The sequence below is a fragment of the Canis lupus genome, chromosome 3 (assembly GCF_048164855.1).
Source record: "Canis lupus baileyi chromosome 3, mCanLup2.hap1, whole genome shotgun sequence".
NCBI lineage: Eukaryota > Metazoa > Chordata > Mammalia > Carnivora > Canidae > Canis > Canis lupus.
In genome coordinates, this window is record NC_132840.1 from 6,090,054 (window position 1) to 6,102,427 (window position 12,374).

The 12,374-nt window shown below is 59.1% G+C and overlaps 1 protein-coding gene and 1 long non-coding RNA gene across 11 annotated transcripts in view; one reads left to right on the top strand and one right to left on the bottom strand.

The window, feature by feature from the left end:
* The window catches only part of LOC140626361 (uncharacterized), a 143,623-nt gene that overhangs the window by 65,759 nt on the left and 65,490 nt on the right, over positions 1–12,374 (bottom strand). The window lies entirely within an intron of this gene.
* CDH5 (cadherin 5) overlaps positions 5,587–12,374 on the top strand; it is a 33,909-nt gene continuing 27,121 nt past the window's right edge. The window contains exon 1 of the mRNA XM_072814037.1: positions 5,587–5,859. The gene's annotated coding sequence lies outside the window, so the exon portion shown is untranslated. The remainder of the gene's footprint in view (positions 5,860–12,374) is intronic.

A 12,374-nucleotide genomic window follows, 5' to 3' on the forward strand; every position in this document is an offset into this window, starting at 1 on the left:
CCCGCCTCGTCGAGCCAGTCTGCGATCACCCCCCGCAGAACCTCGGTGCTTCCCCCGTGGGACGGCTTCTCCATCCCGAGTAGGCCTCGGCGCCTTTGACCTTGCCTCTCCGTCTGCCTGGCCAGTCCTCCCTCGCTCTGTGCTTGGGGAACTCCTGCCCAGCCTTTCAACATCTTGGGACCTCGTCCTCCAGCAGCTCCCCGAGGCCACCTCCCAGCACCCCCAGCACAGGGCACACACCCGTCACCAACCTGGCCCCACAAGTGCAGCTCACACTAATCCGACACATCAAGGACAAGGACCTGGGTCACCTCTGCATCCCCCATGCTCAGCACAAAGCCAGGCAAAGCCTAGGCACCATTAACAGTGTACTTTAATAATCAACAAGCATAAAACATTATTATACAATGACAGGTTGTCAAGAGTAGGATGATGTAAAGTGAGCACTAAACCAGGGACCAGAAGACAAGGACTGGAATCCTGGCTCTGCCACTCGGGAGCTGTGTGACCTTGGGCAAGTTACAAAGCCTGAGTCTTGGCTCCCTCGTAAGAAAAATGGAAATATGAATAGTATTGACACATCTCGGGGCTGTAGTGAGGAATCATTACACAAGAAAATACGGGACAGAGGGGCACCTGGGTGGCTCAGCCAGTAAAGCATCTGCCTTTGGCCCAGGTCATGATCCCAGGGTCCTGGGATCGAGCCCCCCATCAGGCTCCCTGCTCAGGGCCTGCTTCTCCCTCTCCCTACGCCTGCCACTCTGCCTGCTTGGGAGCACATGCACTCACTCACTCTCTCTCTCTGTCAAATAAATAAGTAAATAAAGTCTTTAGAGACACCCGGGTGGCTCCATGGTTGAGCATCTGCCTTCGGCTCAGGGCATGATCCTGGGGTCCTGGGATTAAGTCCTGCATCAGGCTCCCTGCGTGGAGCCTGCTTCTCCCTCTGCCTGTGTCTCTGCCTATGTGTCTCTCATGAATAAATAAAATCTAAATAAATAAAGTCTTTTAAAAAGAAAAAATAGGGGAGGGGCCCGAAAGGCTTTGAAACCCAATAGCGGTGCAGGTGGACAGAAGCTTCCCGGGGGCATGATGCTTCCCGGAATGGGAATGTGGGGAGGCTGGTGGAGGCGTGGTGAGCTGGGCACTACGGCGCTAGGAGGCTCTGGGCTGGCAGAGGCCGGAAGCAGAGCACCCTCGGAGGCCGAAGCTGGAGCAGCTCCCCCGAAGGCTGGACCTAGGGTGTGGGGCAGGGCCTAGCCCACAGAGGAGCCCTGGCTGGAGCTGGCCAGAGCCACGCTGGGCCACTTGACACTGTGGGCAGAGCACGCCCCCCTCCCGCCGCCCCGGTCACCGTGAACGCTGAAGAGATGGAACAGAGCCTGGGACCCAGATGGCGCGTAATGATGCTGAGGTCGTGGCCGTGCAAGACTCCGAGTCTGCTGGGGCTTTGTCCCTTTCACTTTCCTGGGTGCGCACCCCGAGCCCGGCACAGAGCTGGGCACCGGCAGGGCTGAGGGGCCGACGGCTTGATTGGTTCGGCCACCCCGAAGCCTCTGAGGACAGGACGCCCCACGCCGGGCGCCCCACGGACACACGGGCACAGCCAGCCTCGGGCCCGCCTCGCCACACCAGCCACTCACGCCCGCGTCCTTCCACGCGTGACGCCCTCTCTCGAACTGCAGCGGCCCTGTCCCGCCCGGAGAAGCCCTCCCCGCTCTGGGGGAGCCGAGGCACCCCGCTGCTCCTCCGTCTGGCCCTGTCCCCCGGCCCCTGCTTCCCCCAAGGCGTCGCTGTCGCCCCCACCGCAGCCCCGAGCCCCCCGAATCCCTCCTCGCCGCAGCGAAGCCGGCTGGCCCACGAGGCCTCGCAGGCCGGCCCCCCACGGGAGCCCCGCACGCCCGCGGCCCGAGGCGCCCAGGGAGTCTGAGCCCCACGCGCCCTCCCTCCTCAGAGCAACTGCAGGACAAGAGCGACACCTCGGCCAGGCTTCTGGCAGAGCGAGCCCTGACGCGACACAGGGAGCACAGCCCAGGACGCCCCCCGCCCCCGACGTGCCCTGACACGCGTGCCCCCACGGCTCCCCGCGGCCCGCTCCCTCCGTGCCCTGCCGAGGACCCGGCCCACGGTGGGCGGCCACGTGCCAGCGAGCCACGGCACCAAGTCCCCGCTCGGACACTCACCGCGCCGGGAACCCGCGAGCACGGACGCGCGAAGGGAGCCGGCCCCGATCCCGGGTGGAAGGAGCGGCGGGGGCCGTGAAGGGGGTCTTGCGGGTGCTGGGGGCGCCCGGGGCACGCCGGCGTGGCAGAGACGGTGGACAGAGGCCGGCGAGCAGGCCGGGGCGCAAAGAGAAGGCAGCCCGGGGGGCGCAGAGCGCGAGCGACCCAGGGACGAGAGGCTGGCTGGCCTGGACGCCGTGCGCAAGGCGGCCCCGCACCCTCGTTGACGGGCCCTAGGGTGCCAGCCGGGGGGCCGGAGAGCTGGGGCCGGCGAGGACACGGCCTCGGAGACAGGCCGGGGTGGGAAGGGCCACGCCACCACCGACAGGCTCTGACGTGGGAAAGCGTGTAACTCACTGCCTCTGTTTCCCCACGCGCGGCGGGGAGGAGGACGGTCCTGCTCCGGGTGCGAGGAGCCCCGAGGGAGAGCTCCACAGGTGTGCCCCCCAGACCCGAGCACCCTGAGACCTCCAGACGCGCCACGGGCCTCGGGTGCCCCGCCAGCCATTCTGATTCCATCCGCCGGGGGAGGCCCAGGCATCTATTTTTAACAAACCCTCCCCAGTGATCCCGCGGCAGGTGACCTCAAGGCCACACATTAAGAAACGTGGTTGCTGCGGGCCTGTGTCGTCTTCTCTGCCCTCTGGACAGCCCTGCGAAGTGCGGCCGGGCAACCCATTTCACAAGTCGGGAGAGGCTCCGGGAGGCTTGTCAGCGGCCCCCGTCACACGGCCAGTGAGAGGCCAGGGCAGGACCTGAAGCAGGTCTGCAGCTCTCCCAGCAGGCGTCACAGGCCGAGCCCCCAGTCAGCCTCGGCCCTGAGACGACGTGGGTACCCCCAGGCCCCGCCGCCCCCACTGTCGCTTCCTCCTCCACTGCTAATCAGGCCTCGCAGACCATCCCGTTTCCTGCCAGCCCACCAGCTGCCTCCTGTGCTCCCGATGGCACTTCCTGGCCTTGTGCCCTCCCAGCACCCCCTCGGCCTCCAGAGGGGCTGAAGCAGGGGCTGGGTGGTGGCAGAAATCGGGCACGAGATCCCCAGGGGCCCCAAGGGGCACGAGCCCTCCTCCTGTGGCCCGGACGACTCTGCAGGTGCCCATGTGCCTTCCCCAGGGGCTCACGCCTGGAGGGCCATCCCCCTGTTTACAGACGACAGGAACAGCAGGCTTCAGGGCAGAGGTGACTTCCCATGGACTGGGAATACAAAGGGAACTGGCAGATGGTGCCAAGACAGACCCTGTCTGCATGTGCCACCAGTGCCAAGTCCGAGATCCAGCAGGAAGTGATGCCAGGCCAGCCCGGCCCCATGGGCACGTAGGCCCCAGAACAGGCAGGCAGCACCAGCTGGGGGACAAGGGTCCCGGGCTGCGGGACAGGAGACGGCACACTGGCCCGTCCGGGCTCCTCCAGGGCCACCCCCACCCTCTGACAGGGGAAGGCAGAGTTAAGCCTGTTGGAGAAGAAAACAAGAAAACGCTGCGCCTTTGTTTGTTCATTCCGCCAAAAGTGATGGAATGTGCTGGATCCTGTGCCGGAGCCGCCTCCAGACCATCCCCCTTCCACAGGTCGCTCTTCTCCCACCAGCATCATTTAGCCTCACCATCTGCTGGAAGTCCCCTCAGCACACACACAGCTCTACACACACACACACACACACACACACACACACACACAACCTCCCGTTTCTCGCTCCCGTCCACTCTGAGTCTTGGGAAGGAGCGATGATCACACACATCTCCCCCTTGGCCTCCCTTCGCTGGCCCCTCTGATCCGCCCTGTCTACTCCGTTCCACCTCACCTGCTCTGCCCACAAATGTCTGTGACTTCCAGCCTCCAAACCCACCCTCCCCTCACCCAGACTGACCCGGCTGACACCCCGTCCTCTCCTCGCCTACTGTCCACAGCCCTGCCCTCTCCGAGCTTGCCCCCTCCCCCACTGGGCTCTCCTGGAAGATCTACAAATGTGGGAGGCCAGGGGGCTCCCTCCCAGTGAGTCATCCACCCCCAAGGCCTCAGGTAGATAAGCCATAAATAAGCTCAGGGCTTCCGAACCTCATCTCTAGGCCACCTGTATCCACCCATCTCCAAATGCCAACCTGGCATCACCATCTGGGTGCCTAAAAGCCATCTCAGGGCACCTGGGTGGCTCGGTCAGTTAAGCATCTATCTGCCTTTGGCTCAAGTCATGATCTCAGGATCCTGGAATCAGGCCCCCCGTCGGGCTCCCTGCTCTGCGGGGAGTCTGCTTCTCCCTCTCCCTCCGCTGCTCCCCCCTGCCTGTGCTGGCTCATGCACACACATGTACTCTCTCTTGTCAAATAAATAAAATCTTTAAAATAAATAGATAAACCAAAAATAAATAAAAGCCATCTCAAACTCAACATGCCTGAAACAGAGAAATCCTGAGCTCCCCTTCCCAAAAAATATTCTCCTACTCTGTCCCCCATCTCCGTACTCACATCTACAGATTTACTGAGTGCTCCTGGGCAAGATGCTTCCCCTCAGGTCTCTGTTGGTTCAGTCGTATAAAGGAACAAGTTTGGGACTTCCCAACCACTCACCCATGGGAAGAGGCAACCATTCAGAGGACGGATTCCCATTGCTCACGCTGGGAGAGTCCACATCAGTTGAGCTGGAACAGGGCCCCAGGATCTGCAGTTTCTAAAAGCTCCTCCTAGGACTCAAAATTCACAGAATCTGAGCCCATCCTACCCCCAGCTGCTTGGTTCTGATGGACTGATCCCACCTTCAGCTTCATTCTAACTCTTGTTAATCTCAACCACCATGTGAGGCTGAGGCTCTGATTATCCCCATTTACAGATGAGGGAACCGGGCAATGGGGGGACATGACTGGCTCCGCAGTCACAACAGAAGCAGAGCTAGGGCGCTTGACTCCACTTGATATTCCCAAACTCAAATGCCCCCACCTCCAAACCCTGGCTGCTACCTTAGAGCTAGAACCCATGCCCCCCTCCATCAGGGAGAGGCCAACCTGGCTGGCCCTCCGGAGCTAAGAGCTGGTTTCCCATCTCCCACCCACCCCACCCCCAAAGGCCCTGAAGCCTCCCCATCACCCGCAGTCTGCCGCCCTTCCAGCATGTCACGGGTCACCTGGGAAAATCTGGCTCCTGGCCCGGGCTGACCCAGGCTGGACTTCTGGCTCTGCTACCCCCTGGCTGGGTAGATGAGCACTTGGAGACTCTCAGTGCTCTGAGTTATCACAGGGGGTGATGACACCTGCCCTCAGAGTTACAAGGAGGATGAACTAAGGACTGTGGTGAGTGCTGGGCCCAGGGTTGGGGCCTGGGGTTGGGGTCTGAGTTGGGCGTCCCGGGTCGGATCCAGGCCTGGGCCTCTGTGAGGACAGCCTGGCGGGGCCGAGGCAGCCGCCCACCACAGGGCCTGCCTATCTGCAGCCAGCCCGGCCCTCACAAAGGAACAATAACAGGAAACCATCCCAGGGGGAAGTGGGCCAGGGCCAGCTGGAAAACCTGAAGGGGCGGCAGCCAGGCCTCCCTAGTCGGCCGGGTGTGGCTCCCCTCAGAAGCTATCGGCTGAGCTCCACAGAGCTCCACACCAGCTCAGCCCCAGCCGGACCGTCAGAGGGAACGAGGACACCTCTGAGCCCGCGAGCACGGTGAGTGAGGAATCCCCGCACCCCATTCCACCCCAGACTCGGGGCATGTGCCCACGCTGAGAGGATGTCTGGCTTCCCGGTATGGAAAGTGGCCGTCGTCAGGGCCCCAGGCAAGAGCCATTCTTGGGGGACAGACCATGGCTCAAAGCAGGGCTGGGAAAGCGCACCTAGCGGCGGTGCCATAGACACAGACGGGCATTCTCAGGATCAAGGGCTAACGATGTGGCTCTTCCACATGTAGACTCTCCACCCCTGTGTGACTGGAAGGCCCAGTGGCTTCCATCGGTGCCATGATCAGAGAGGGCGAGAGTCTGTCTGAGGTGCCAGCACACCAGAGGTAGAGGACCAACCCCAGGCCTAGTCTCCCTAGGGTGGCCCTCCTCCATGGCCTGACATCATCCCTCCTGCCAAAGTTGTGAGCTGGCATCAGGAGAGGAGCCCTGGAAGGGGAGCTCTGAGCCCTGGGCCCTCTCTGTCAGCCAGTACCCCCACTGTTAGAATAGGCAAGCCGAGGCTAGGATCCGGGCACCTGAGGCCCTACGGATCCCTCCCCTCCCTGCCCTGGACACTGCAGGGGCCACGTTTGAGCTATGGGAGCCTATGGGAGCCTACAGGAGTCTATAGGAGCCTATGGAAGCCTACAGGAGCCTATGGGAGCCTATGGGAGCCTACGGGAGCCTACAGGGGCCTACAGGAGCCTATGGGAGCCTACAGGAGCCTATAGGAGCCTATGGGAGCGTACGGGAGCCTACGGGAGCCTATGGGAGCCTACGGGAGCTTATGGGAGCCTACAGGAGCCTACAGGACCATGGGAGCTACAGTGAGGAAGGCAGCCCACCTGGATGCCCCAAGGTTGGGACCTCACAGGCCTCATATTTTAGGGAAGTCCCCCCAAAAGACTTGAAAGCAAGCAGTTTAGGGTGAGATCCACAGATCTAGCTCCTTCCCATGCTGCTTTGGGAAAATTACTCAGCACCTCCAAACCTCTGTGTGCTTGTCTGAACAATGGGACAGGGACTCATGCCAGCCATCATGGAAACTGGAGGTGATCAGGATAAAAGGGTCTAACTGATGGAGCTCATGATTCTACTACTGCCAATGAATCCATAAGTTCGATGCGTCCTTTCTCTGTTCCTCAAGGGAGGCAACTGAGATTGGGCAAAGAAAGAGCAAGAGTGGGGATCTGAGCCAGGATCAGGACCCCAAAGCCCAGATCCCAGACCCTTCTCAGCACCAAGGAGCTCCTCCATGTCTCAGCATTCTCATCTTTAAACCAGAGGAAAATAGTCTTCACGAGTCCATTAAAGGAGGCAATGTACACACCAGGACTGGCGCCAGGAAGGGCTCACAGAAGGGGGATCTTCAAGAAATCACAGCTGAATTTACCCACTCCCCCAGAGCCATAAATGTCGTAACGTTTTTGACCCTGGGTCAGTCAGTCCCCAGTGGGTGGAGGTGGGTGCAACAGAGAGGATGTGGACTCAACCCTTCTCCTGGTAGGCACTCCTCACCAAGCTACCCCATGGATGATGCTGCTGTGTGAGGGGGACAGATGGGATCCCACAAGAGATGAAGGGCTCCACAGAGGCAGGAAGCCTGGGTAGCTCAGAGGACTCATGAAGGCTGGTGTGGCCACAGGGGACACTGGAGGCCATGAGTGCCAGGACCAGGGCCTCTGGCTCACCTTCGGGTGGTGGGGAGCAGCGGAGACCAGCCACCTTTGGGCCCTAGCCTGGAGGGCAGCGGGTAACCTGCAAGGGACCCACGAGCTGCTGAGCCCCCGGGCAGCCCTGCCAATTCCATTGTAAGGCAGCAGGGGAGGCGTCCACTGGCCTTGCAGGGGTTAAGCTGTCCACCCCACAGTTTCAACCTGACCAATTGTGCTGCGAAACAAGGGCCGGACATGGGGGCAGGAAACCAGAGGGGCCACACGGATTTTCTCTCAAAGTTGGCTGACTCACAGCCCTGCTGCTGCTGCTGCCTTGGGGACACAAGGTGAACACAGTGGCCACTCGCTCTAGAAAAATCTTCGGTTTCTTGCCTACAGGGACCCATCCCTGCTACTGCCAGCACCTCTCTCCACCTCCACCCCCCCGCCACCCGGCATCCTTGAAGCTACTAAAACAATTCCTATTTGACAAAGGGGACCAGGGAGCTAAGAGAGATCAAGCAACCAGTCCCAGGTTACACAGAAAGCGTGAGATGGAAGCAAAATAGGAGTGAGGCCAGCCCCTCTGACCCACAGTCCCACCACACTCCAGAGTGAAGCTCGGAGAGAGGATAAGTCAGGGAGGGTTAAACCTGACCATTTAAGCCACACAATCAGGCAGGAGGACAAGCCAGGGGCCTAAAGATCCTGGAAGGAATGTTCTAGGAGACAGGTTCTACCCTGAGGAGCTTAGCTTCTGGCTAGAGGATACTAAAAAGTCCATCCTAACCCAAGTCCCAGATGTTGGATGGAAAATTTTCGAAAGGCTTCCTGGAGGAGGAATATGGAGAGGTCTTAGGTCTGCTCTCCGACCTTCAGTCTTCTAACCTCTCAAGGGCAAGGCATGGACCAAATGTTCCCTAAACTCATTCAGGGACCTCCAGATTGTCTGCCTTGGGACACAGTAAGAGTCAGATCCTGGCAGGCACAGGCACTGGGAGGAGGGGAGGCAGGGACCCTGCAGCCAGCCAGGCAGCGAATGAGATTCCCTTCTGGAGAAGAACAGAGGAGGGGTAGGAGGTGGGCCCAGGGCAGAACCGGGAAATGAAGTCAGGTGTGAGTTGGCCAGACACGCCGCAGCCACCAGGCTGGAGTCGGTGGGTACGTAAGAGTCAGGACGCCTGCATACTTACTGAGTACCTACTGTATACCAGGCTTTACACCCATGATCTCATTTAATCCTCCTGACCAGAGAGGTAGCCATTTTTGCGTCCATTATCGAAGAGGGAGCTGGGGCCCACAGAGGCAAGGGATGGGCCTCAGGCTACACAGCTCTTGAGCAGCTGGGCCAGTACAAATAGGCAGGGACATGTGGGGCTCATTCTGTTGCTCCAATGACTGCCTCGGAGCCTCAGTTAAACTCAGGAAGCTCAGAGAAGACTGGAAAAGGCTCCCTGGTGGAGGTGACGGGTGCTCTCCCCCTGAAACCTGGAGCTGCCCCATTAGAAGATAGGGCATAGAGGCACCTGGGTGGCTCAGTTGGTTAAGTATCTGCCTTCAGCTCAGGTCATGATCCCCCTTCGGCTCAGGTCATGATCCCAGGGCTCTGGGACTGAGTCCCACATCAGACTCCTTGACCAGTGGGGAGCCTGCTTCTCCCTCTCCCTCTGCCTGCTGCTCCCCCAGCTTGTGCTCTCTCTCTGTCAAATAAATGAATAAAAAAAAAAAAAAAAAAAAGACAGAAGGCAGACTGGATGATCCTAGAGCCCAGAAACCCAGCACAAAATTATCTGAAATCACAAACGAGGTCTGGTGAATTGCTAATATCTACTTGAAAGATTGTACTGAGGATTGAGGGACTGAATTCAAGTTCAGTGGGAATAAATATTGTGATCCTGTAATCAGTGATGTTTGCCATGGGTATGGAAAGGGTATGACAACCTGTGCGCTCTGCTTTGCCAGGCCTACATAAACAGTCCCTTGCAGAGGGACAGGTGTGTGTTCATCAGAGGATAATCTTGTTGTCCTCAAACAATCAAAATCCTATTGGTGGTGTGTCTAATGTGATGGACCATCAGAGATGCTATTTGGGGGCAGGGGAGATGCTTTTGAGCTATACCCCAGGTTGCACCTGCTCTGACCACCCAAGGTCTTGTCTGCAAATATGCAAATTTGTTTTAAGTCCTGCAAGTGAGGAGGGAAGCAGTGACAAGACCAGAACTGGAGACTGAGGCAGGCTGACAGGCAGCAGTACAGACAACGACACCACAAGGTCCAGGGCCTTGAGTTCATGCAGTGGGATGCTGGGATAGAGTGAAGACCTAGCCCAGAACCCACCTGGTCAGAGATACTGAGGCTAGGAGGCAGAGGCAGCAATCCTAGGGTCCTGCTGGGGCAGGAGTCAATCCAAAGGGAGGCCACCAGGGGCTTGAAAAGGAGGAGCGCATTCACCCAGGGGACACAGCAAGCAAGGGCATCTGTGCAAAGAGCCTCCTAGAGAGAGGAAGAGCAATGTGCATTCCAGAAATGTCTAGCTCTCCTCATGGCAGGGAGGGGCGGAGATGACAGAGAGGAAAGCCAGGGGGATGAGCAGGAACCATGCCATGCTGGGCCCTAAAACCAGTCTCAGGAGCCAGGCTTCATCCTGCAGGCGGTGGGGAGCCAGGGAGGAATGGGCAGCAGCAGAGCAGCACTGTCAGCATGAAGGGGAGCCGAGATGGGGAATCTGCTGGCAAAACTCTAAGAGGAGGGGATCACCTCTGGGACCTACAGGAGCAGGTCTCTAGCCTGAATTGAGCCACAAACCAGGAGAAAGTCCCAAGGGGCCAGTTCGTAGCTGCCCAATCCTGCCTCCAACACACCCCACACCCAAGGCTCCTAGGGCCTCCCCCTTCATCCTCCCATGTCTGTGGCTGCCACAGCTCAGCTGTAAATGCTGGGGGGCGAGTGGACAATGTGGGAGTCCCTGAAGGAGCGTGGGGATCACTGGCTCCAACCTCTGTCCTGGACTGAGGCTCAAGGTGGGGAGGTGGGAAAGCAACAAGGAGGGCCACCCAGGGTCACACAGGGAGCGGGGGCTGCAGCACTTGCCTCTCCCGCAGGCCCAGCCCCCACACAGCCTGGCCCCTAATCCCTGACCCGGGGCCTCTGGGCTAGAGTCCAGAGCCAGTGGGAGGTTTGGGCTGGGACTGATCATCCTGTCCACCCTCGAGGCTGTGCCTGGGACTGGATTCAGCTGCCAGACCCTGTCCCACTGATGTGGGTGTACTGAATGGGAGCAGAGGGGCCACTCTGCACAGCAGAGACTCTTCAGGAGTTGGAGAGGGCAGATGAGTGGGGATGGGGGTGTGTACTTCCATAGACACAGCTGACAGTGTTGTGTGTCCATGTGGCATGAGGATGTCATGTGTGGATGCTTGACCTGACCTGCAAGTTTCCTCTACCCCATCCCAAAGGGCCCTCCAACCTGCCTGATAACCTCTTCAGGCCTAGACTCAGCCCCTGAAACCTCAGGCTTCAGCAGGGCTCTGGTCAAGTCAAGAAGCAGGGGTCTGCTGCTGGTTGGGGGCAGGACTAGCCCAGGGGCACCTGCCCGGTTGCCCTGGTGAGGGGCTCCCAGCTGGTCCAGGCTTCCTAGGGTCTATTTAGCTACAAAAGGACCACCTCTGGCCCCTCCCCTATGTCCCCCTAGCCTTTGAAAACCCAGAGCAGAGCAGACTTCACAGCCCCTTTGAGACTAAACCCCATTGACAGATAGGGGCCACAAACAGAAAGGGACCAAAGGGAGGTTAGCCTGATGTCCAGAGCAGGTCAGAGAGGGGCAAGACTCACTCCTGGACTGAGACCCTCCAATCAATCTGGGCCCTACTGGCCCCCACCTCCAGCTTCTTGCTCTCCTCCATCAGCACATCTCACAATTTAAAGCCCCATGATGGGGATCCAGCCTGTGTTTGCTCCCCGTGTAGAGTTCAGTGCCTGGGACACAACAGTGCTCAATAAATGTCTGTTGAGTGGCTTTGTAAGCCAGGGCTCTAGAGAAAGCTTCAGAGAAGTGGGCACATGTGACTAAATCCAGGCAGAGGAGAGAGAACCTCAAGGGCAAAGGCCAGGAGGCTGTGACCCAGCCTGGTGGGTGTTAAAGTCCTGCAGGCTGGGGCTGCTGCTAGAAGCCCACCAAGCACCCCCGAGACCCAGTCAGGTAACTGGAAAGAAGCAGAGGCAAAGGCGCCCACACTTGGCTCGACCTTCAGAGCCACCCCTTGGTCCTCAGGCTTAGCCCAGGCATCTCCATCAGTGGTCCCACCCACTGCGGAGAAAGACCTGGAGCCGACCTCCCATCCGGCCATAGGTGAGCCCAGCTATCCCCCAGATTCTCTGAGGCTCCTCTGCCCCTTCCCCCGGGTTCCATGCCCACTCACCTTGGACCACACACTCTGAGCCCCCCAGACTGTCCCAGACAAACCGAGGACACAGAGGGCCCACCCTCATCCAGGAGTTCATTTGCAATTGTCCCCAAAAGACTCTAAGAGGGCTCCAGGGATGGGACACCATCACAGATCCTGGGTGACAGGGACACAGAAAGGCACCCGGCCTCGGTGAGCCCACCGTACACATCTGAGCTGCCAGGCAGATCTCCATGCCTCTCAAGGCTGTTGTCAGGCAAGTTCCCAGGGCTACTCAGCTGGGACTTTCAGCTCATAGAAATCACTTCCAGAATCCTCAGACCCTCCGCTCCTCCATCATACCCCAAATCCACTGGGCAGCCTTTCAATGGCTCCCAAAACCTGGTGAAGGTAAACGGCTTATAAGAAGGGAAGAGAAAAAAAAAAAAAAAAAGAAGGGAAGAGCTAGGGGATCCCTGGGTGGC